The sequence below is a fragment of the Sebastes umbrosus genome, chromosome 20 (genome assembly GCF_015220745.1).
Source record: "Sebastes umbrosus isolate fSebUmb1 chromosome 20, fSebUmb1.pri, whole genome shotgun sequence".
NCBI lineage: Eukaryota > Metazoa > Chordata > Actinopteri > Perciformes > Sebastidae > Sebastes > Sebastes umbrosus.
The window spans coordinates 21,242,529-21,267,947 of record NC_051288.1 but is presented as its reverse complement, the minus strand read 5'-3'; the positions used below and the strand labels follow the sequence as shown (position 1 = coordinate 21,267,947).

The window sequence follows — 25,419 nt, the reverse complement described above, 5'->3', positions numbered from 1 at the left end:
GAATAGGCTATAAAGCTAACTGGCACTTATCAATACCAACTGGGTTATTCTCGCAAAATCCTGGTTTCCAAGATTTCAAACATGAAAAATGTAAAAAGACATAAGCAAATTTTCTTTTTTTAAACATAAAAACAAAGTTTTAAAGGGATAGTTCAGGTATTTTGAAGTGGAGTTGTATGAGGTACTTATCCATATTAGGTGTATTACTTACAGTAGATGACGGTCGGCACGCCCCCAGCATCGAGAAGCAGACAGGAGCACCGACACCGGAGCAAAGCAATACAGTGCTGTGTACGGGAACAGAAAAATTTATTTTAGCCTCCTAAAAGAAAGGCTCAACTAAAAAAAATATATATTTAGAATATTTTCCGATGGCTAATTGAACTGAAAGTGAAACTAATCTATACTGTTTTGTTTGCTGGCTTTGGAGAGAGCATACATAAAGTTTCATTTTCAGTTCAGCTCCCCGTTGAAAAGGAAAAGGAAAGGGCTGTCTGACGGCAAGATAAAGCTAGAGTGAAAATACTGGTATCATATGAAACTAGAAAAACCTAAGGAATCCATTGGTACCAACCATGTCATACTAGGTTATCGCGAAGGAGGTTAAATAACGCTCCAAACTTACGCTAAATTTTGGCGGGGAAAAACTGCCATGGTCATTTTCAAAGGGGTCCCTTGACCTCTGACCTCAAGATATGTGAATGAAAAGGGGTTCTATGGGTACCAACGAGTCTCCCCTTTACAGACATGCCCACTTTATGATAATCACATGCAGTTTGGGGCAAGTCATAGTCAAGTCAGCACACTGACACAATGACAGCTGTTGTTGGCTGTTGGGCTGCAGTTTGCCATGTTATGATTTGAGCATATTTATTATGCTAAATGCAGTACCTGTGAGGGTTTCTGGACAATATTTGTCATTGTTTTGTGTTGTTAATTGATTTCCAATAATAAATATAGACATACATTTTCAGGAAGCAAGCCCAAATCTTAATCTCTGATGATATATAATGGTCATTTTATGATTTAATACAGTAAATATATTACATATTGGTCCAAATGAGGTTGATGGTTTCGGTGGTGAGAAGTGGTAAACTATTTGCACTAGCAATAGTTACTTAAAATCACTTTCAGGCATCATATAGCTACTAAAGATATTGAATATTCTGTGTGTAAATTGATTTCGGCTCAGACTCCCTGAAGTCGAGTCTTTTCTATCTTTCCCCCTCGGGAAGATGAGAATGTAGGTGAAGGAGGCGGGGAGTTCTCTTTCCTCCCCTTGTAAAATCACATTTTCCCCTCCTACTTGAAAGGATTTCTCAGATTTCTGGAAGCAATGGCACACAAGCACGCACACACAGAGAATTATACAGTCACTCACACACAAACACACACACACACACACACACACCATGAAGGTTAGGTACTTTTTTTAGACATACTAATAACAGACTAACACTCTCCACTCTGATCTTCAAAGCAAGTGAAGAGGAGAGGAGAATGAGGCCATTGAGGAGCCCACTGAGGGAGCTTTTTGGCACATTTGAACCCACTTAGCCTGTAAAAGAACACTTTAATATTTACAAATTGCAGTAACACGGCATGCAGCACGAAAGCCAAAGCCAATTCACTCCTGCAAACATAAAGTCTGAGTGAGGGGAGTTAATTTACAGGCGGAGAATGCGATAAATAAAAAACAGCTTTTTACGGTGTCATTTTAGAGGCTCGTAAAGAAGGAAAAGTTTCCTTTCTTCGCCTTCAAGTGTGAACTTAACAGAATTATAACCTTTGAAACTGAATTGGATGCTTTATTGCTTTATCTTTAAGTGGTTTGTTGACTAATTTTCAACCTGAAAAAAAAGTCCCGACAGTAAAGATGACTGCTTTGCTTTGCTGCTGTCAGATCAGTCTGTTTTATTTTATTTCTCTTTACAAGAAGAGCTGAAAACTGACTGAATTATTTCTGCTGCCATGTTTATTATTATATATGCAGTAAGGAGTTCCAAGTGGTCACAAAACTTCATTGCCAGTTTATCCAGCTATGTGAAGTGGCAGTACTCATTTAGCCTACACCGAGCCCTGGATTATGTTTACAACTGGCATTATAAAGCTGTCTTCAATGACACGCTCATATTTCATATTCTGTAGCAGATGATATAAATGCAACTGGAGCATCTCAAGAATTTTTAGCAAGGCCGTATTTCCTTCAGGAAACAATGTCCTGACTGGGCTCAGCTGCCACTCAGGGGCTCCTGGGGTTTCCAGTTGGGCCAGAAGGGGCTAAATCTGTTTTAGGATACAACAGTCTTCATAAGGAGGATATAGATTATATAATCTTTGACCCTGTTTTAGATGATAAAATCTATAAAAAACTTTTGAAATAGCTGTAATGACAGAGAGAAAATGGCAGCAGAATCGGAGAAACTTCTGGACGGAGACTTAATCCATAAAAGTCATCGTAAAAAATGTTCTCAAACATGCAGAGTCATCCTGTATTATTGTACTGTGCTTTGGTTAATGGTGGTTGAGGTTGTTTTGCAGGATGTGTTGCTGTTGTTTCTTCAGGATTTGTCCATGTTTTTGTGTCTAACTGATTATTAGGGACAACAATTTCTGACACTGGTCCAGTATTGAGGGAGAACGCTGTAGACTCCAGCTGCTCACGGGCTGCAATATGGTGTTAATGGGGCAAGCTGGCACCATCATTTACGTCCACTAAAAGTGCTTGTTTTTGCCATGACAGGCTCTGATTGTTATTGTAAGTGTCTGACGTTATGGAAAGAGTCTCGCTCAAGGAGAAGTCTGAAATCTGACGTGTTGCCAGAAGACAGCGGTGGAATAGTGGAATACATCCATGGTGGAAACACTGCGAGTGCCAGCCGGGCAGAGTTTGTTGTGTTGGAGCAAAGAAAGCGTATCTTATTGTTATCTAAAAGATTTTCAATGTCATGGCTGAATACTTCGATGATTTCGACGATGTGGATGAGGTGTTTGAACTAAGTGGACGCCCGGATGTATTTGAGCCAGAGTTAGAGCTGTCGCGTTGAATGAATTTCCCCTGGGGCAACAATGATTGGCTCAACAGCGTGATATGCGATATTATTGCCTTTTATTTTTTTGCAAATTACTAATTACATGATGCAAATACGCGGCACAAAACACGTAAACATAGCGGTTGTGGCGGTTGCTTGCCATCCCCTGCGGTTGGCTTGTCAATAGTACGGTTAATGCGAAAGCCCTAGCCAGAGTATACAGATATTCAGATTTCACAACGAGACTTCTCCTTGAGTGAGACTTGGACAAAACAAACAGACTGGATCAAGAGAAAGGTAAGAAAAAGGTTTTATTTCTCTGTAGGGTCCTTTCCATAATGTTATCAGACACTTATAATAACAATCTGAGCCTGTCAGTGACAAAAACAAGCACTTTTAGTGAACGTAACGTTACGTTGACGCTGCTCACTTGCCCTCGCAGCTCGTTTCGTGGCTGCCAGTTACAGCGTTATCCCTGAATACTGGACCAATTGCAAAAATTGTTTTCCCCATTACTCACTTGGACACAAAAACATGGGAAAATAGGCTTTAATAAAACCGCACATTAACGTTGCTAATGTGGAAATAAGATTTGAGAGAAATCTCTCACCACACCTCGTAATTAGCCGTCTTCTCACTTAATACCCATTGTTCGGATCAAACAATGCGGTTGATGCAAACAGACACACACACACACACACACACACACAGGCTATAAGTCGTCATTAAGCAAACTAATGAGTCGTGTCATTCTGGCACTCACCCTGATATTTGGATCTAATGAGCTGAGTGTCCACTGAAACTGCCATCTTGTCTGTTTCTAGATCCCTCCCTCATCACAACAGGACCAAAAATCACAAACACATCCTCTCTCTCTCTCTCTCTCTGTGTCTCTCTGTCTCAGAGGCAAAACAACCCTCGCATTAACCACAGCTCCATTTCCCCTGCCACATTCATCGAGGAAACAAGTGGGTTTAATGGAGATCTAGTTTGCTGATTACAGATTACTGCGGTAAACAACATCCATTGCCTCCGAAGGAAAAAATGCTGCGAGTCATAAAAGGTGATAAAAGGCAAACAATAACAACCGGTGCCTAAAAAAAAACGCAAACAAGGGAAGCTTATTGCACCCTGGAGTGAGCTGCGCTTAATGTAATAAACCGCTTCAGTCATTTTAGGCAACTTTCCCAAACTCCTAACAGATTACACTGCCGGTAATGACTTTCAGCTTATTTTTAAAGCAGATAAAAGGTAAAATTGTTGAACTAAATGTGACATACGACGAGGGCTAGCCGGGAGCATGAAGCCATACTGTGTTGTAGCTGTAGGCGGGGCCCACAGCTTGTAAGCAGGAAAACCACAGACAGAGCCTGAAAAGAACTCCTAGAGTACCAGCATCAATTACTGCACATTACCCAGACCCTCTTTCTCTTCCTGTGTGTGTCTCCTCGCACTCATACGAGCCGGGCACACCACGGCACTTCAGGCTACCCAGGAGAGAGAGTGTGTACGAAAAGTGTGAGGGGAGAAAATGTGCAAACTCCTGCATACACATGCTCATTTGTGTGTGTGTGTGTGTGTGTGTGTGTGTGTGTCGCCGGGTAATATATCATCTCAGCTTGAATAGACCCCCAAGCCAGAAGTTAATGAAGTGAAATGAGACTTATTAGCCAAAAACCTTTAAAGTCACTGACAGGCGAACGTGGGGGAAATAAAGACAGCCTGAAATTATTAATGACAACAGAGACGTACGTGGCGCACAAAGGGAGTGTGAACAGTGCACAAAATGTACACTGTTTATACCTGAGGGGAGATAAAGATTTTTAAACTTGAGCGCTATTTTCTAGGGCTGGGGCGATGCACCTATCTCCCGATTTGATACTATCACTATACTTGGGTGCCAATTTGATATGTATTGCGACTTGATATTATGATTTATTGCAATTTCAGGGACGTATAATGTTTTACACTTCTGGTGAATATAATCCAATCAATCTTATTTCCATATATGTATTTTGTATATACAGTTCCCTTTGTGAACACCTTATTTTGAAAACCGGACGTAGTCACACGTGTATACTTCCGCTAACTTCTCCAAGTCCGTCTCTAGCTCTCCCGTCAGCTCCATTCTCTTTACAGTTGTCTCTACAGTTGTAGCATCGACCGATTTGACCACGGAGATGAGACCGTTTTCTACTTTTCCTTTTCGGTTCGCTGCGACCGGCTGTGGTTTGTTTTGGTTGACGGATACAGAACGCATATGACAACAATAAAAGCGGTAACTTCCTTCTACCTCCTCCTAGACTCAAATTAAGTAAATATATTGATTCTGTCATTTAAAAAAACAATCGATTTTTCTTCCCTCCCTTCCCTCAAAGTTCAAGCCAGGACAAACATTGATTATGCTGCTGGGTGTTTTTCTGTGCAGAGACTTTGCCCCCTCTTTGCCCTGCGGTGGATTAACACAAGAGTTGACACTATCATATGATCCACGTGGTGCGCATTTCTCAATGGCTTTATTTCTAAGGCGAGCGTGCGGCCCGGGTCGGCTAAGCCAGGTAATGTTCAGACTAATTGGACAGGAATGACCAGTTATCTGGCTGATTACTGCCACTCCTCATCAGGTAATGGCGGCTCAATGGGGGACCGGCTGTGTCTGACGGGCAGCACATGATTGAGAGTACAGCCGTTGGAGGGGTAAGAGGTGGGGAGGGTTGCAGTGCCTGCTGGCAGGGGCTCTTCTGGGGTCAGCCAGCGAACAGGGGCGCACTTCTCATCACTGTCAGAGGTTTGGAGGCCTCACATTTGGAGTGTGGAGGCCACAGTGGGCAAAGAGTAAAGAAGCAAAGACATGAAACTCTGGTGTTTTTTGCCATCAGCCGCTTTTGGAAAACGTGTCTTATATTTTTAATATTTTATTGTTTAACACAGGCCATTTTGGTAGAATACGACACTAGAATAGAAATAAATTTGTTTTACTTTTGTACGGCACTTTTTAGACGGACGTTTTACTGGCGTCTGGTAGTCGCTTTCAGTCCAAAATGGTGGAAGTGTAGCTTTGTTGCTGGGCACTGATGTTGTAATGGATCAAACAATTCACTTTCACTTCTTGGCAATATACGTTCTTTGCCGTGGGCAACTGCGGGGTCTGGGAAGTGAAGCCAATGCTGAAGCGCCTAAACTTGCATTCTTTCTAACAGCCAGCAGGGGGCGACTCCTCTGGTTGCAAAAAGAAGTCTGATTGTATAGAAGTCTATGAGAAAATGAGCCTACTTCTCACTTGATTTATTACCTCAGTAAACATTGTAAACATGAGTTTATGGTCTCAATCGCTAGTTTCAAGTCCACAAACCAGTGGAAGACGTCACGGTGACTACGTCCAGGTCTTATATACAGTCTATGGTAGCCCTCTTGACCAAGCAGCCAGCACGCCAGACGTCTGACAGCCTCTCCACAGAAATGATTGAAGGGATGTTTGTGTGCACTTGTCAGAGACATGTTGACCGTGCAGGTTCATAAGCAGCGCGATGTTTCTTCCACTGTCTCTCCTCTTTGAGCAGTAAAGCTAAAGGCGGCAACAGATGAAGATAAATTAAAAGATCGGGTTTCGCCCCCACTACCCCACGAACCCCAGGGCTGACCTCTGTGCGCCAAAGATGCTTTGAAGCCTGATACATCTGGCTGCTTTGACTGAGGGCTCACAGAGAGACAGAGGTGTTCAGGTTGGACTGAGTAACCCCCTCGCTGTTCTCTGCCCTTTCTTTACCCATGTCTTAGCCCTCTATTGACCCCACTGGTGTTTGCTTTAGGGGTCATCAAGACGAGCCACTTGTTTCGCCTAAAGGCCAGAGACCTAAGGACCCCAGGGTACCAGGTTTCTCTCTGAGTCAGCCAATCATGGTCATGGTTTGGATCATGAAGTCAGGGCTTGCTGGATGGGAAATTAGACTTGACAGCCTCATGCATCTGATCAGACGGGACACTGATGTGATGGTTGAACCGGTTCTAAACAGAAACAAACAAGTGTTGATTCACCATGTGGTGTATCAGTTAGGGTTATCTTTTTATATAGAGACAATTTACAGTATAAACAAAGAGGTAGGTCGGCCTTAAAGGGCGGGTCCATTACTTTTTAAAATTTATTGGCATGGTGGTTTGGATGCTCCCAGTTTGGAGACAGGAGTACCAGCACGGGAGTTAACCAATAGACTGCAGTGAACGGCACATTAGTTCAGATCCAAAAGTCACACAATAACACAAACAAACTAACCGATCGAGGCAGCGGTAGACCAGCAACTCTTGTTTTCAGTTAGGTCAAATTACTGTTTTTGTGACGGGAGTCTGGTGGCTTTGAAGACAGAAGAATTACAGCTTCAGTTCCCTGTCGGAAAGGGTTGTCTAATGGCAGCTGTGAAAATATTCAAAATATAGCGTACACTTAATTGGTATCGACTTTTTTTGGGGGCTAAAATACGTTTTTATGCTGCTCCCGTCGACAGCCCTTTCCGACAGTAACTGAAGCTGTTATATCGTTCACTTCAAAGCCACCAGACGCCATTCACAAAAACAGTAATTTTACCTCACAGAAGGTATACACAGCTGGATATATATATATAAGTTATCCACAAACTATGTTAGGTTCTTTCGAATTCTGCTTCCTGCCTCTTATTAGATTATTTATATTGAATATCATGGACGGTGAGATAAGCCTCTTCATATTTCACACAATATTTCTCTCAGCCTTTCACTCCACACAAAATCAGATCATTTGTTTGATGTCCTACTTTACCTAATATAGTTATGACACTATTTGGCCTGTAAACATGATTCAATCCAATCCCAAAAAAAAATCAAAGAAAGAGGATGACTAGGCTTTCACTGCAATTTTTCCCAGCTCCATCTCTTCACATTCACAGCTCCGTCAGACAATAACCAAGCCCTAGCTTTTGCGCACCAACTTCCCATTATAATAAATGATTCAGCTGCACTCACAAATAACTCACTTAGCGGCAGGAATTGGGCTGAGAGCTGACCTAGATTTATGTCGACCCTTCCTTCTCCATTTGCCCGTTTCTTCAGGAAGTAGAATGGAGAATGTGAACAAGGTGGAATGTGATGCTAGCTCAGCCAAAGAGCCGGGCGTGAGGTGAGAAGTGAAGAGTTGCCGGGAGGAAGCTATTGTCTGGACGGGAGCGGATGGGGGAGTGTGGGAAATTTGGTTTGTGTGTTGGTCAGACTCAAAAGTTGGCTTTTGACCATATCTTATCATGGACTTCTAAAGGAGAATGCTGGGACAGTAAACAGTGGTCAAAAACTGGTATAAATACATCCATCAGTTATTTTCTGTGGTTGTTTGGTTGCAAGGAAAACACAGTGGAGGTTGTCAGTCAGTCATAAGGTTAACTCTAGGGCTGTCAATTAATTAAACTATTTAATCACGATTAATCGCAAGATTGTCCATAGTTAATCGTGATTAATTGCAAATGAATCGCACATTTTTTATCAGTTCAAAATGTACCTTAAAAGGAGATTTGTCAAGTATTTAATACTTTTATCAATTGGGAGTGGGCAAATATGCTTGCTTTAAGCAAATGTATGTATAAATGTATTATTGGAGATCAATTAACAACACAAAACAATGACTAATATTGTCCAGAAACCCTCACAGGTACTGCATTTAGCATAAAAATGATGCTCAAATCATAACATGGCAAACTGCAGCCCAACAGGCAACAACAGCTGTCAGTGTGTCAGTGTGCTGACTTGATTTGTGTTAATGCATTATTATCACGTTACCATTGACAGCCTTAGTTAACACATGGGTAAACGCATGACAATTTAAGGTAGGGTATGCTTGAAACAAACTGGTTTGTACAACGTGTTGTCCGACCACATCTGGAGGTGAAGTGTTTATAGCTCTTCTGAATGACAGTACTCAAAGACGGGCCAAAAACCCTGATGATGATCATTCAAAATGATGATTACAATGCAAACTCTTAAACATATAATTTTTAGGAGACATGGCTGCATTTGTGCACACAACACAGATGGAAGTACTTGTGTTCAGAATGAAAAAAGACAGAAAAAGAGAGCTTCAAATCCGGACTACTTTCTCACCTTCTCACATCTGGCTAATCACTGCATGAAGTTGGCCTGACTGTCAGTTTGAGAAAGTTACAAAAGTTATTATTGTTTTGGTTCCCACTGCTCTGTTTGATTCAGACAATTATAATTGGTCAGAATTCATGAAATGTTGCCAAGTTACGAGCAAACATGCCTCTATCAGCCAACTCCAGCACAATTGCAAGGTCAGCAACTCTGCTCCCAAACCAAAGCAGATAACACAAGTTGGGTTCATACAATCAAAGCTTCCTCTGCTGCTCACCACTCTCTGCCGCCTTATCACAGCAGGCAGAGAGGAGCAGTAGGAGGAAGCTTTTAATGTCCGGCTACGGGTTGTGTGGGTTCACTTTTATGGCTCTGCTGTCTCCGTCTCTCTTCGGCTCACTATTGACTACTGTAGCCTGCAGGCGGGAGGGCGCATAGTGTGGATGTCTGGGTGGGAGTGGCAGGGCTGGGCCGGGGGTGATTTGGGGAGAGTGTGTGAAATAGCATCCATGCATGAAGCAGATAAAATAGGAAGTATGTGATGATTCGGATAATAAAAAGGTTGTTTCCATTCAGCTTCGCTTGTTTAATTTAGTGACCAATTATTCAAATGAGTCAGATCCCTTTACTGGTGCTGAAACGACGAGTTGATTAATTTTAATTTTAATGGATTAATCATTAAAGTAATTTATAAAGCAAATCTCTGTTTTATATAATTGTATACTAAATTAGGGCTGGGCGATAATTCAATATTATAATTTTCTTTCAATGGAATCGTATCGTGGTGAAATCACATATCGTGATATCGTGATACACATTACGTCATCTAAATTGATAATAACAAGCTCATACTAACTCAAATCTCTCAGAAAATAGGAACATTTTGAAGGAATATCATTTGGAGATTGCAGTTTAACACTTTACTATTATATTTCTTATTTTTTTCTTCATAATTTCACTTGAAACTGTTATGTTCATTTTGCAGTAAATATTATATAATCATTAAATGAGAAAATACACATTACTTTTCATTTGTCAAGTATTTAATTCACACAGGAGTATAAAAACATATAGGCTTTACCATGTGGTTATTTCATATAGACTATATCAAATGAAATGACCTACTGTATATCGTGACAGAAGATTTTGGTCATATCGCCTAGCCCTATACTAAATATCTTTGGGTTTTGGACCATTAATTGGCTCGATTAGAGCTTCAATAATTAATCAATTTAAAATTCTCTGATTCCAGCTTCTTAAATGTGAAATTTTCTGGTTTCTTTACTCCTCTTTGACAGTAAACTGAATATCTTTGAGTTAAGGAAAAAACAAGACATTTGAGGATGTCATCTTGGGCAATATTCGTCATTTTTCACAATTTCTGACATTTTATAGACCAAATAACTAATTGTTTAATCGAGAAAATAATCAGAAGATTAATCAGCAATGAAAGTAATTGTTATTTTCAGCCCTAGAATCGATTAATAAAAAAAAAGACTATCAAATTGATAAAATAATTGTTAGTTGCAACCCTACACTGTATGTAAGGATAATAACAAATCAAAATATCAGATTCTAAGACTCGACACTCTTTAGAAACCAAACATAATCATGATTTTAGACATGTGTTTGTGTGTGTGTGAGGTAAAGGAAAAGGGGGATGGGGTTGGTGTCTGCGAGTGCTTAAATGTCAAATTGCTCTTGCAGACATGGGACCAGAGAACAGTGTCTGTGTGTAAGCCTGTGTGAGCAGAGAAAAAGGGGGCGATGCTTGGCTCTCTGCAGACCTCTGGGACCAGGGAGGCTGGAGATAAGCCACCGAGCATCAGCACCCCTCATTCTGCCTCTGCCTGCTCATGTCAAACCACCGGGGTCCCCTGTACTGATAACCCCGAGCAGGAAAAGAGCCTTTTATGTAGCCTGTCTGAGCCATTTACCACACCACACACAGAAACGCACATATACATGTAGGAAATGCATCCCATGCAGCCTATTCAACCACCTTTCCCTGCAAAACACAGGCTCAGTGCATCAATCCTCAAAGCCAGACAGCACCGATAGAGGGAGAGAGTAGCTAGGTGGTGTGAAATAGCAGCTAAAGAGGCCTGAGGCTGCGGGTCAGAGTTCTCCCGAGGTCATTCACAGTGAAATTGACTAGAGAAAGGGAGGGAGAGGGAATGAGAATGAACGAGAGAGACAGGGAGACAACCTCCGGAGCCACTGATACAGCCCCCGGGTCTCTTTGATCCATCACTGCGAGCTTCCTGAAGTAAACACAGGCTAATTGTCTGGATCAGGTTGAGATGCTTATCAGCGTCCGCCCGTCTGTTCCCTCCAACGCTCCGATACGTTTCTTCAGCGATACACAGAGGAAGGCCCGAGCTTGTCAGTCCCAATCAGATTCCTGGAGGTACTAATGGATACACACCAACATTTAACCGCTTCAATCCACCATCCGCCGCCCAATGCATCGCTAAGTCCAGGCCAGGTTTGACCCCTCCACGCATATCTCTTGACCTTTTAATCCAGCAAGCGCCTCACAATTAATGCAAACCTGATAAAGAACAAGTTACAGAGGCTTTTTAAAAACCCATTTAATTGTGCTCTAAACTTATCTTTTAATTGCATGGCTACTTTGCTTATAAAAAAAGAAGTTGGCTTTGTTCCTGAAGTTTTGATTTCAGTTGCGAGTAAACCTTTATCTATTATTGTGTTGTTATTTGTGTTTTGTCAATGGTGTCACATTCGTTTAAAGTTGTATTATCGTTTTTTTTGTTACTATGCATACTCCCATACCCCTACCATAACCCTCTGAGACCCACTTAGACCCATTTTTGTCTTGTTTAGGGGGGACAGAGGGTCTTTAGGGGGAGATAGCAGGTCAACAGTAGATGTCACATAGAAGTGGTGTACATCATCTGAAAGCTGGGAACCCGAAGAATGAATGAATGAATTAAAATAAATTGTGAGAGTATATAAAGGATGAAATATATGATGGCCATTCCCAAGCTCTATTATGTATCATAAGTAGTTGCGGCAATTTTTGTGCGATACCATTTGTTACACAGATTTGGTGCTAAATCTAACCATTTTTTCCACTCAAGAATTGATAAAAATGATCAATAGTCCCTCCAAAATACCACATTAAGACACCAAGACCTTGAGGAACACCATGGAAAAAGCCATGCTGTGATTTGGAATCAAAAACTTTTGACATTTGGAGATTTCTGCAATAATTGCATTTTTTGGATTGGATGGTGGCACGTCTGTTCTGGAAACTTATCAGAAACCCTCTTCTTGTCATCTACCTAGGAAAGCCATCCATCCTCTGAATGCTCTAGGTCTCTAGTTTGTAGCTGTAAAGTTCCATGAGGCTGTGATTATCCTAGAGGTCACCACAGGTCATTTTATACAGTGAGGTCAAGTTTAAAAAAATGGTCTCAATACAATGAAATGGCTACTATGGGGACTAACATCATCAGACATGAATACAGTTGGGCTCATTGGATCCACAAGAGTCTCAGCTTTACAGTGATATACAATTTATGTTTGTTTAGGGACCCCAGTATGCAGAAATATTCAGACACATAATTTTAGAATAGATGAAAATAACCTAACTTTGGAGCGTTATTTACTATTCTTCCTGACAAGCTTGCATGACATGATTGGTACCAATGGATTCCTTACTATTAGTACTACTAGTAATACCTTCACTCTAGCTCTAAAACTGAATCTACTACAGCCTCTGAAAGACAGTAAAGTCTGTTGGGATTGATCTCAGAGAATACAGCTTTTTGCAATTTTGCAATATTGAATAGAGAATCAGAAGAAGGGCAAGAAGATAAAGAAACAGACAGAATATTAAGAGGAGGAGGAAATGTATTTTCAGAGCTTTGAAGTTGAACTTTTGGTCGACAGGAGGTGGTGACTGGGAGGCAGGGATGACAATATCCTCCTTTTTGAACTCCCTAGCATAAATATTGGCGCTGATGTTGTAATGGGGGTTTTCCTCGTGAACCCTCCTCCTCCCTCCGACACAGACCTTCCAGAAAAGAAAAAGCCCTTCATGTGGATTCTGCTTCCCCTCCTCTGCTCCCGGAGCCCACAGAGATCACACACCGGGGGTCTCCGGGGGGAGATAGCTCATCCAGTGATGACGCTACTCATTGCAAGCCTGATTGGGTTTAGCGATGCCTTGGGGGGCTGAGGCCAGATAGTAAAGATATATCAATATACCACGGCTACTGGGGCTACAGGAAACACATCATTGCCTTGATCTTGGGAGAACTGGTTTCATGCAGATGGTTGTTGCAACATATTTATGGTGGCAGCTGAATAGAGATACATATCTTTTGTTTTGTACGTATTTTGTAGGGGTGGGGAAAAAATTGATTTACCTATGTATTCCGATTTTTTCTTTTTTACGATTTTAAATAGATTTTTCAATGCCTGAATCGATATAATGGCTTCATTTGAGTCTATGCAGAGGTAGAAGGAAGTTACCATTGTATTGTTGCAAATAAACTATAGATGATGTCAAATCAGTGACGTCATATCCGTTTCAAGACCACAAGAAAGCCAAAGCGAGGAAGAAGAAAACGAAGCAGGTTCCGCCGTCTGCAGGGATACGACCTGCACCCTCACATGTTAAATCCAAAGTGGTAAACACTACACATACAGTAAAGTATGGAAACACTTTGGGTTTCACACATTGACAGGAAAAGCAGAGCTAGACATCACGACTAAAGCTGCATGTTAACTCCGTCATGGACAGGAAACGTTATCGTATTGAGGTAACGTGCGGTGGAGCCGGCCGTCACTCTCATCTCTGTGGTCAAATCGGCCGACGCGACAACTGTAGAGCACCCAGATACTGACATTTATGTTAAATGCATTCAAACGGCCCCGATGGAGCTGACCATGGATGTATAAAGAGAACGAAGAGAACGGGAGAGCTAGCAACGGACTTGGAGAAGTTAGAGGAAGTAGACACGTGTGACTACGTCCGGTTTTCAAAATAAGGTGTTAACAAAGGGAACTGTATATTCAAAATACATATATGGAAATAAAATTGATTGGATTATATTCACCACAAGCATAAAAAAGTCTTTGATTTTTTTGGTTGCCGGAAAAAATTTAACAAATAATACCTGACAATAACTGATAAATTTGACTTCAGGACATCTCTGACTAGATACATGCTGAAAATCTGACATTTTTATTGTATCAATTTAGATATTTTCCAAAATAAAATTAACTTTTTTATGGTCTAGTGTTATAAAAACTTAACAGAAATTGCAATAAATCCTAATATCGAATCGCAATACTTAAAAAATCGCAATACATATCGAATCGGCTCCCAAGTAAATGATAAATGGATTTGCATTTATACAGCGCTTTTCTAGTCTTCCGACCACTCAAAGCGCTTAACACTACATGTCAGCATTGACACATTCACACACACATATTCATACACTGATGGCAGAGGCTGCCATACAAGGTGCCAACCTGCCCATCAGGATCTAATCTAAATACTCATTCACACACCGATGGCACAACCTTTGGGAGCAATTTGGGGTTAACTGTCTTGCTCAAGGACACTTCAACATGTGACCAGAGGAGCCGGCCTTCCGATTGGTGGACGACCTGCTCTACGTCTTAGCCACAGCCGCCCTGGCGTAGTGTCGTGATAGTATCGAATCGGGGAGATAGGTGTATCGTCCAAGCCCCAGTCTTTTAAGCCTTTTCCTCTTCTCTTTATATTGCTTTTAATAACCTCCAGCATCTGTCTGAATGGCAGTAACATTCAATTTCAAATGCAGCACAGCCCTGGAAAATGCAATCCAATGGAAAAAGCCAATGTAATTTACACAACTGAGGGTGGGATTTGTTTGTGTTTTGATGTGGTGTGTCCAAATCGGATTGATCTAAAATCAAATCAAGCTGTATTTATAAAAGCTTGTTTTATAGATATATATTTTACAATCACATAAAATCGAATTTACAACTTCATCATACGCTCAGCAGCCTTTAACAGAGCCAGTAAAATTAGTATTTTTTTTATTATTTTCTCTTTCAAAACTCCGGTCTCCACTCTGAGTGGTAGGAGGAGCGCATACAGTGGCGTGAGGAAAACATGTCTGGCTGTCGGATACATGTGTGTTTATGTGTCCAACATGTTTATATGTGCATTTAAAGTGTGTGCATTTGTCCCTACAATCATTTGTATGCACATGTGTGTGTGGAGCAGAGATACAGCCCCGCATCGTGGACCGGTCCTCTATCAAGTAGCGGCATCGCTCTCACCTCGGGCGCAGGACTCCACTCTGTCACTCAGGGTGACACATGGAGAGGCAGCCCCCTGCCCGTGGCGTACAGAAGGGATCACCGCCCTGTCACTGTCTGTCACTCCGGCTTTGTCCCCCGTCATGCCCCCACGCTGGCAGGTTGAGGCGGAGGAGGGGGAGCCCGTCATGAACGGTGACAGACTGACAGGTGACAGGTGAAGCCAGCCAGACAGCGAGTGCCACAGACACTCGAACCTTCGTATATAACCCAGTGTGGTTCAATATGTGTGTGTGTGTGGATGTGTGCCTGCATACAAACACATACAGCTGCTTTGTTAAACACCACTGGGATGGGATTACAAGGTCCTTTTGGGGTTGAAATGACGCCCGTTGAGATTTGTAACTTCTTGCGGTATCAATCTGAATGTCAGAAATAGTACAGAGTAGATATTGTAATAGTTTTGAATGCAACAAGGCCACAGCTCTGCCCAGTCTTCTCCCTCCTATAGCAGCCCATAATGATCTTCACCTCAGTCCGAACTGCACAGTTTCTCCCCAGGCTGAATATCTGTCTCCTGTGACTGCACTTTGCCTCCAGCACTTCCTCCAACAAACCAACTTTTTCGCATACACTCACACACACACACACACACACACACACACACACACACACACACGTTCTAACTGAGTCATTTGACTGCTCATAGGACATTTAGTTATTTCTTTACTTTCCTTGATTATCACTGTTTTTAACACTTTTCTTTTTTTGTTTTGTTTTTATGAACTTAAAACAGGGGAGGACTGGGCCATTACAGTAATCAATAATCAATCAATCTAAAAAGAGAGCTACAGGTACAGTTCAAAATACATATAAAATAGTTTAGATGGTTATAACTATCCCATTTTTCCCAGTATTTATTAGGGCTGGGACGATTCATCTATCTCCCGATTCAATATGTATTGCAATTTTTGTTAACTTTTTTAACACTAGACCATGGGAAAAAGTTAAAATCATACACTTCTAGGGATTTTTACTTTGGAAAATATCAAAATGAATACGGTAAGAATGTTTGATTTTCAGCATGTATGTAGTCAGAGATGTCCTGAAGTCAAATATATCAGTCATTGGCAGGAATTATATATTAAATTTCATCCAGCAACCCAGAAATACAAAGAATAAAGACATATCCCTCATAAATTAGTGGTATTTTCTTTTTAATTCATAAAGGACACATAATGTTTTATAATTCTGGTGAATATAATCCAATCAATCTTATTTCCATATGTATATTTTGTATATACAGGTCCCTTTGTTTTAACACCTTATTTTGAAAACCAGACGTAGTCACACGTGCATACTTCCTCTAACTTCTCCAAGTCCGTCTCTAGCTCTCCCGTCAGCTCCGTTCTCTTTATACATCCATGGTCAGCTCCATCGGGGCCGTTTGAATGCATTCAACATAAATGTCAGTATATGGGTGCTCTGCAGTTGTAGCGTCGGCTTTGATTTGACCACGGAGATGAGAGTGGCGGCTGGCTTGACCGCACGTTACCGCAATACTCTAACGTTTCCTGTCCATGACAGAGTTAGCATGCAGCTTTAGCCGTGATGTCTAGCTCTGCTTTTCCTGATAATGTGTGAAACCCAAACTGTTTCCATACTTTACTGTATGTGTAGTGTTTACCACGCTGGATTCAACATGTGAGTGTGCAGGTCGTATCCACGTGGACCGCCTGCCGTTTTCTACTCTTTCGTCTTTTGTTTTGGTGACAGAACAGGAACGGATATGACGTCACGTTACTCAGACTACAACAATAAAAGCGGTAACTTCCTCCTACCTCCGCGTAGACTCAAATGAAGTAAATATCAGATCAAGTTACACAGAGAAGCACATTCAAACTTCGCTAATGAAATATGCATACACTGATACTGATGCCTCCACTGTATATAAAAACATCGGCACACACACTCTCAAAGAGTTCAGCATGCAAGCATATTCACAAATACATATACACACACACACACACACACAGCAGCACATCATCTTTTGATCGCAGTCTACCCTGCTGGAGTTAAAACATACCCACTGCAGTGATGCTGCTGATGCTGTCAGATCTAAGCAGGGACTGAAAGTGTGTGTGTACCTTTGATGCTGCAATAAGCTTTGGCTTATCTTAAATTTTTCATGCTAGAAAAGGCAAACAAACACTACAAGGGGCAGAGCTAAATAATCTAGGTTGATTTGGGGTATATATTAGCACAGCTATAGACACATCTTTTGTTCTCTTTTAAAGTCAGTTTGAGCTGAATAATTGCTGAGAAAATACAACGAGACATCAAGTTATTTAGGTGTAACCGAATTACAGCCAACATATGTGCGCGGCCCAATACGGGATTAGATTTACAGCTCTCTTTGTCACTCGATGGACTTTTAATGGCCATTATTGCTGCTGGTTGAGGGCCTTAAATCGAGCATTAGACCTTCGCCGTGGCTTGAATCTAACCAGAGGTTGCACCCAAATCATTCCATTTGACCCGAATCTCCCATTCCATTACCCAGCATTCCCTGTGGGGACAGTAGTGGTCCCTCAACACTTGAACTCTGACCCCAGGCCTCCGTCAGGAGAGGAGCCAATAACGGCGAGGGAGGTTTTATAGCTGAATTGTCTCGCTTCGTGTCTCAGAGGGGACATGCAGTCATAATGATTCCCTATGAGGTTCTGCTCTGAAATGTGATTTAGTTCTTATTACCTGCAGTCGTATTGTGTGAGGCAGGGGGACGTCATTCTGCATCATCTCTATGAAAAAGACAATAAAGAAATGTCTTTAGAATATTCAAACTTTACATTAGAAATGGACTTGGATAACACATTTTTTCCTGACACCTCCTGTGGGGTTTCAAAGGGAGTTCATACCCTGATAGTGGGGTGTACAGCATCACAGATCCAGGTCAAGCGAGGTCAGTGTGTCACAGACCAGTCTAATAATGTATAATTTAGTGTGTCATCACTCAGGATGCTCCTGTCTCTGCTCTGTCCGAGGAATATGATTTACTGGGGCTTTCATGAGTCTGACCATGGTCTTGGTTTAGTAGTTTTTTTTTTTTATGAAAATAATTATTTTGTGTCTGTATTGTATCTGTAATCAAAAGCTATACAAATATATTCACTTAATTACTTATCATTAGAGACAATTATTTTGATTATTGATTAATTGTTCATGCAAAAATGGCTGAAAATGCTGTTTTCAAATATCTCAAATATGGAGATTTCCTACTTTTCTCTGTTTTATATCATATTAAGCTGAATATCTTTGAGTTTTGGACTGAAAATAAGACATTTAAAGACATCGCCTTGGATTTTGAGAAACTGGGATGGACATTTTTCATTATTTTCTGACATTTTACAGACCAAATGATTAATCGATAATGGAAATAATCGTTAGTTGCAGCCCAACTGGTTTGCAGAAACGCACAATGCCAACATTTGTTCCTGGCGACTGGGCTGCCCTGGCAGTGTCAGCACCACGGTACCGGGGCAACAAGTCTACATTTACTATTTTGGTGCCTGTCTGCCTGAAGTGTGGATCTCAATGTGAATTGTATTAACAGAAACTTCTCCGGGGCTGGAGGAGGAGAGCCAAGAGATGTCTCATGCAGTGGTGGCTCAGATTGACAGGCCGAATACCTCCGATGATTCCACAGTTTGGGACCCTCCTGCCTCATGCTCATAGTCTGACATAAATATCTGGCAACCGGAGGTAATCCTCTCCAAAGTCTAGTTTCCTCAAAATTAGTTCAGGAATGGGGGAATGGAAAATGCAAAAAAATGACTGACAGAAGCACATTCAGACACACAATGGTGGAAAGCACATAACACACTTCAAATGTATGAACACACACTCACTGATACACACACTCACATCCCGCCTTTTTATGAAGAATGAGTGGTTTTAGTGCAATAGCTGGCTAAAGAGGGAATAAAGGCCAGGTACAAAGGAGGAGGAAGTTTAAAAGAAAAGAGAGAGGAGGGAGAAGAGGGATGTTTTCACCGTTCACCGAGTCCATGGCAGGCCTTGTGGGATTGGCAAAGATTGGTGAGGATATGAGAGGAGCTGCACTTGAAAGCCCAGCCAGGAGTTTAAGATGTTCAGAGGGAGTTATTGGTCGCCCACTCTTCCTCTTCCCTCCCCTCCTCTACTTCCCGGAGTCTTTTCAAGCTCCGGGCCTACAGACTCTTTCTTCTTTCTCTCATCCCTTAGAGCCCTAACATGCATGACAGGTACAAGAGAAAAGAGAGACTGCAGACATATAAAGAGAGGAAGAGGAAGGGAGGAATACAGGTGAAGGACTCCAGACAAAGGAGGGAGTGAGTAGGAGTGAAGGTGATAGGTAGAAGGAAAATAGGATAAAGCATCTTATTTGATGGCATTTCTAGCTCGGATGTTTCAGTTCACAGAGCTGTCTCGTACAAAAAAAGGGATACATAAGAAGCTTCATTTAATGGTACTCTGCGTTGCCAAAAAGTATGAGGACACCTGAATAAAGTATTCCCAAACCATGGGCATCGACACGCTGCAATAACCGCCTCCACTCTTCTGGGAAGTGCTTTCCACAAGATTGTGGAGCTTGGATGCAGGGATTTGAGAAGCATATTCTGAATGCGCTGTATACATGTGCAAAGATTGCTCCTAAAATCTCAATATCGGCATATCCCACATGTCTTAATCGGAAAATACTCCGTTCAGAATAAGGTCTAATTCAGAATATCCAAACCGAATATGCTGTTTACATGACCCGGATCAAATTCAGAATATTGACATAAGATAACATGATAAGGTCTGGCTCGCAGTCGGTGTTCCAGTTCATCCCACAGGTGTTGGATGGGGTTGAGCTCAGGGCTCTGTGCAGGCCAGTCACAGTTCTTCCAGAACCTAATGTCCTTATGGACCTAACCATGTGCACAGGAGCATTGTCATAATGAAACAGGGAAGGGCTTTCCCCAAACTGTTGCCACAAAGTTGGACACTATTTTATACAATATCATTCTTTGCTGTATGTCTCATATCTTCAACTAAGGGTCCTAGCCATAGACTGTATATAAGAAGTGGACGCAGTCACCGTGACGTCACCCATTGGTTTGGAGACTGCCGTTTTGAAGCCTCGAGTTCAGCATTTTGGCTGTCACTGTATTAGTTCTTGGCCCGCTCGCCATGTTGTTGTTTTGCAAACAGAAGTGACACAAGAGGGTGGAGCTACAAGTACAATCGAACACTGAATAAGACATTCTTAGGCGACAAAAAGGTTACAGTTGGAAGACGAAAACACAGACAACTCTCAGACCGGACAATGTCATGGTAGCAACCTGCTAATCACAAGGTAGCCCCGTCCTAAAGCATCCCCTGCTTTATGGTCTATTTGACTCCAAATGGGACCATAATTTACTAAATGAACATCATGCTGTACTGAAGAAGACTTGAAACTAGCGACTGAGACCATAAACTCATGTTTACAATGTTTACTGAGGTAATAAATCAAGTGAGAAGTAGGGTCATTATCTCATAGACTTCTTTTTGCAACCAGAGGAGTCGCCCCCTGCTGGCTGTTAGAAAGAATGCAGGTTTAAGGCACTTCAACATTGGCTTCACTTCTCAGACCCGGAGATTGCCCACTGGTCCTAGCACAAAGGTTTGTGGATTTCCACATACTTTTGGCCATATAGTGTACCTTTTTTTGGATGCAACTAAGCAGAAGAGGGAAAACACGTCTCTTGCTACATTACTTTTATAACAAACTGAAGGCCCGTACTTTGAGAAAGAAACTGCATATAAAATGTATATAGTGTCCCTCAAAGCATATCGTGCCAGACTAATGCGAAGTAGCTGTGTATTAATCGAATTCTTGGAAGATAAGGTTCAATATTCTGAAAGGAGTTGTTAAATTGAAAATATGAAACCATATATCACGTAGAGCAAGTATGTGGTGAAGCACAGGTGAAAAGTATTCTTTTTCTTTCCAGGCTTACGATTCTTTCATCCTTAAAGGCATCCTCCCGTGACCCCATTCAAATTTATTAGCCCCTTTGAAAAGGGTTTATCTCAAAGAGTGATGTAATATTCATCTCCGCCAGTGCCGATCCCGGTATCAATGAAGTTCAGGTGTGCGGTGGAAGGGAAGACACAGGAGTGCTGTTTTAAGTTTGTAAGGATGAGTTACCGCTGCCATTTTTTGCGCCGTATAACGATGATTTGCATGACAGGCCTGTAATGGTCGATGAGGTCACTGGAAGGGGGTTTAAAGCAACGGTGCTTATGGGTAAAGATAATAAATTTTGCTCTGACAAGATGAGAGTAGAAATGACAGATGGTAAGAGGGTTTTTTTCCCCTCCTCAATACCATGTGTGTCTTCTATCAGAACCCTGCTTCTTTCAAAAGGGTGACCGAAGAAAGTAAAGAGGTTCAACTGTGGCTCGGAGAGGAAAAGGGAAGGAAAAGTTTAGCTCTCTCTCTCTCACAGGGCTCTTTCATAACCATTAACTGTGTGGTGACACCAGCGGATATTCAGATTGATTTACCATCGTCTGGGGATCACTCGGCCTGCGCAGAAGTCTCCCATACCAAAGATTCATTTGTGTCCTTAATGAAAGGCTTCCTGCCCCAACGTTCCTTTAAACCAAAATCCACCTATTTTATATTTCGCTTTGATTGCTGTAATGGCCTTATTTATGAGGTCACTGTCGAAACGCGTTGGTGATTCTAAAGCCACAGAATGGGCAGGGAATTAAATCTAAAATCTCCAGATCCGAACCTCATTTTTCAAAAAAAATGCAGCATTGCCCCCAAAATCAATGAGTTAAAGGGATAGGTCTGGTGTTTTGAAGTGGGGTTGTATGAGGTATTCATCCATAGTCAGTGTATTACCTACAGTAGATGATTGGAGAAGCAGACAGGAGTTACCGCACGGAAGCAAAGCAATGTACTGCTCTGGACGGGGGAGCAGCAAAAAGTATTTTAGCAACTAAAAGAAAGGCCCACCTAAAAAAAACAATATATATCAGTTTAAGAGTACGCTGTATTTAAAATATTTTCACTGGTTTACCTTGCCGTCAGACAGCCCTCTCCGTTGGGGAACTGAAGCCGTTGTATCCATCAATGCTCTCACCAAAGCCACCAGACTCCATTGAAAAAAACTTTAATTTTACGTCGCAGCACACGGGGGCTGGTAGTCTATCGCCTCCTCGATTGTTTAGTTTGTTTCTGCTATTATTATTAAAACATCTGTTGAAAGTAATAGTAGTAGTAATTATCTTCACCATAATTAGCCTGTACTACTGTAATTTCACAAGAAATATTTAATACATATTTATTGTTAGAATAGAGTCGTACACCTCTAAAAAACAGAATACATTTTTAAAAAATGCTAAAGTAAAGCTTAAATACAGAAAATTACTATTGTTATTACAAAAAATACAGTTAAGCTAAAACTTATTTTTTACATATAAAACAAAAAAAGAAACAAAATCCCAAGTTTACATTAACTGTCAGAAGTTTAGCAAAAACAAAAATCTCTAATTTTACAAGAAATATTTTTATAATTCCATGAAATCTTTTACTTTTAACATATATGAATTGTTAGAATAGTCATAAACCTCTAAATAACTAAATAATTATCTTTAAAAAAGATAAAGAAAAGCTTAAGTACAAATAATTACTGTTGTTATAACGGCTTCAGTTCCATGTCGAAACTGTGACGGCGAGGTAAACCGGTGAAAATATTCTAAATATAGCGTACGCTTAAACTGATATCGATTTTTTTTTTTTTTATTTGAGCTTTTCTTGTAGGTGTTTAAAATACGTTTTGCTGCCGACCCCGTCCACAGCAGTACATTGCTTTGGTTCCGTGTGGTCTGCTTCTCCAAACAGGGGGCGTGCCGAACGCCATCTACTGTAGATAATACACTGACTATAGATAAGTACCTCATACAACCCCACTTCAAAACACCAGACCTATCCCTTTAAGAAATGCCAGACTGTGAGATAAAGGACAAATTGTCTGGAAAGTCTTGGCTTTCAACTTCTGTGTAATATAGAAGAATACTTAAGAAAACAGATGAGAAGGCAAGACTCTAAAATAAAAAAATAAATACATAATGCTAAGTAGTACCACTTATACCATCAGGACCATGTGTTAAGCAATTACTGTCCCTTAATACCATTATTGATGCTGACATATTCGCCCTGTGGAGGAGCCTGAGAGGTAACATCAAAGAAGTCATCAGCACTGACCCTGACCAGGCCCGGAGTGGAGAGAGAATCAAAGCTGCAGAGTCGCTGTGTGTCAGAAGTAAGTCCACAACACCGGCCTGATTAACATGTCACAGGAAGATGGGGAGGAAGGGCTCTATGTTCAGCCTGCAAAAGGTGATTAGACCACAAAGTCCCCACTCTCCCAGAGCTGAGGAGTATAAGTCTCGGTCCGACAAACGGGTCATTTAGCTCTCCTCGCGAAATGAATGTCGACACAGTGTGACAGTGAAGCATGAGGTTATGGTTTCTAATCATAGCTGGAGAGGAAGCTGACGGACTCAGGCTGAGTGGTTGAGAGAGAATGGGGGTCGTTTTACAGAGAATCAGTGGGTTCCCCCAGTCTCCGTTCACCTTTGACCCCCGCGGGGACGGTGACCTGTATTTCCCCACGGTGATTAATTTCCTCTTTCCCCCCAAAACACTCCCACGACCACCGTATGTACACAAAAAAACACATGCCTGTTGCTATGGAGACAGCTGTGGATCTAGATGGGATGGGGAGGATGGATTTTGGACCTGGACTGGGATCCAGAGGAGGCCTCTGAGGATGTGTCATTAACCCTCTGGGCACAGAGTGAGGCCGATACTTAACGCTATGAGTCGAGCCAATCGAGGGAATCGACATCTTTATGGATCGGGGTCGGGGATAATCACTCACATTTTGGCCAACAGAGAATGGCCTTGAGGTGCAACTAAACGTAGCACTGTGTGCACTAAGGCGTGAAAGGAAACAGTCAAGGAGGTGAAGGCCGCATTAAAAAGAGATCTTTTGTCAGCGGAGCTTGTCAACGCTGATCATGGATGGGATTAAACTGAAACATTTAAGCATGACCCACAGAGGGACTATCAGAGCTGTAGACAAGAGACTTGAGACTCTGGCTTATATCAGATTTAAGTAAAAAAAAAAAGAGGATTTAGATTTAACTTGACTTGGACTTCCCCTAAAAACAACGGCTGCCCTCTCAGTTGATTAATTGACCGTTTTCGACTTAGTCGACTTAGATTTCTTTAGTCGATTAGTCATTTTTTTATGATTTTTACATGCTGAATGACTTATTTCTGAGAAACTTATGAGCACATCTCTGGTAAACACCAGATTTAAAGTGGTGCTTTTGTGTGATTCTTTGTGTAGAAACTCAGTTTCACAGATCTGTCGATTAAATCAAGTAATGACTACAAACGGCTACAAACACCGGTCTCCTTGGCCAATTGCCAGTTTTTTGACCCACCAATCCACCCCGACCTCCTCCCTAAGGTTCGCGATTACATGGATTAAATACAAATTGATTTAATGTGATTTATACAAATTACAGTGCATTACTTTTCGTAGGTATAGTTACAAATGGTGTATGAGAACAGCCTGCCGTTAGTCAACTCAGTATTTCTTTCGTTGAGGACAGCCCTACCAAAAACCTACAGTGTAAACGCCCAGATTAGGGTTCTTGAATAGATTAAACATCCTTTAACTGTCACTTTCATGAGTTGGTGATGGTCCATTCTTTCTGAAAGCTCCTTGTGAGGCCAAACTCCAAACAATGAGTCATCCATTAGTGGAGCCTCCATTCCAGCTACAATCAGGACCAGAGAATCCCAAGGCCATGCGGTGGGAGTCGCGTTGAGGAAGGGCTGCCTGGTCTAAGCCCCCAGAGTTACAAGAAACGGCCAAATGAATCCCCTCACCCTCAT

General features: G+C 41.6%; 1 long non-coding RNA gene across 2 annotated transcripts in view; it reads right to left on the bottom strand.

Annotated features, from left to right (window-relative positions):
- Positions 1-25,419, bottom strand: part of LOC119479272 — a 209,292-nt gene that overhangs the window by 110,266 nt on the left and 73,607 nt on the right. The window lies entirely within an intron of this gene.